The sequence below is a fragment of the Mytilus galloprovincialis genome, chromosome 7 (assembly GCF_965363235.1).
Source record: "Mytilus galloprovincialis chromosome 7, xbMytGall1.hap1.1, whole genome shotgun sequence".
Lineage (NCBI taxonomy): Eukaryota > Metazoa > Mollusca > Bivalvia > Mytilida > Mytilidae > Mytilus > Mytilus galloprovincialis.
Window position 1 is genome coordinate 1020531 of NC_134844.1, and position 1802 is coordinate 1022332.

The following is a 1802-nucleotide window of genomic DNA, read 5'->3' on the forward strand; positions in this document are numbered from 1 at the left end:
AAACAAACATATCTATAATAATGCAGATTGACACGGCAGGGAGTGTTTGACGTCTTGGTCCAGATGCCCCATCTCATGTTGCCGGACCACGCCCTCCAGCCACAGAGGATAATCCAAAGATTAATGTCAGCAGGCCTACCTCTGGTCATCAGATTGCCATTTCACACCCAACTAACTATATCTTGTTTACATGTACGACTTGTTATTGGATTAGTTCATAAAAAGTGCGAACATATTTGCTTGTTCAAATATTAGTAGATATTCGTCCGGAAATAGTTATACCAGTTCATTTAATTTCTATTCCTATACAGAAAGTGTAGGATTATTAATATAGATTTTAATTTTAGTGCATATAATTTTGTAGCGAACAAAACTCAAAGACATACAATTTTGAACTAAATAATAATAATAATAAATTCCTTATTTAAAGAAGGTAACTAAACTAGTCTAATTTGCATTGAGGCCCTCAAACAAAATACATGTATACAGTTAACATTCATGCATTAAAACAAAATAGATATATTACAAGTTTATACACAATTTAATAATCCAAACATACAAATGGCAATAATTGATAAAGTTTGGTTAAGTTTTCATATTCTAACCATAAAAGAAAGAAAACAAATTATACGACTTGCATAGAATTTTCAAGAATATGATTATAACAATATTTTTTGATTTTTTATTATGGGTGGTAAATCATGACATACTTTGCTTGCAGAATAATGAAAAGATTTTTTATAAACATTTTGTATTTGGTCTTGGAATAGATTATTATAAGAGACAGAGACATATCGTATAAGTTGTAGTGATGAACATCATTAATATTTGTAAGTAATCAGGGGCCAGGGGCCGGTAACAAGAAATTTTATCAAGAGAGGTCGTAAGTATTGAATTAAGGGGAAGATAAGATAATTCTAAGATCATTCAAAGAGTGTAAATCAAAGCTCCCTCGGGTTGTTCGTAGATCGGTCTTATTTCCCACTTAAGTTGCATCGTAATAGTTTTCAAGTTACGAGTTCTCAATAATTTTCTGGTGTCTCCGTTTTTGGTTCCTGGCAAAGAAATTAGAATAGCTTAAAATAATCATAAAAACGTTTTAATGAACGATAAAATGCGCATAACAATCAACTACCCATTTAACTTGAGGAAAACAATTCTGGTCATTATTCTTCCCCTTTGCTACAATGTTTTTTTTTTATAAAACACAAATTAAAAAATGTGCACCGTTTCAAATTTAAATCTTATTTAATTGCTTATAGACCATTATTATTCTAATAAAAATATGCTTGTCTCAGGACAATCCATCAGTGCTTTTTCTTTTGAGTGCCCTATTTTTCACCAGGCCAATGGAGAATTTGAATCTTGTATAAATGACGTTAGCTTATTTTTCTATCCTACTTTCATTTCGGTCAAATCACTACTATAATGGTTTACTTTTATAAATTGTTATTTTGATGGAGAGTTGTCTCACTGGCACTCATACCACATCTTCCTATATCTTTTCACTTTAAACAAATTTTTTTCACATTTTGAAAGCCTTCTTACAAAATATAGAAAATCACAAAAATACTGAACTCCGAGGACAATTCAAAACGGAAAGTCCCTAACCAAATGGCAAAATCAAATGATAAAACACATCAAACGAATGGACGACACTTGTCATATTCCTGACTTGTTACAGGCATTTTCAAAGTGTAAAAAAAGTGATGGATTGAACCTGGTTTAAAGAGCTGAACCTCTCATTTGTATGACAGTCTTATCACATTCCATTATATTGATAACGATGCGTGAACAAAACA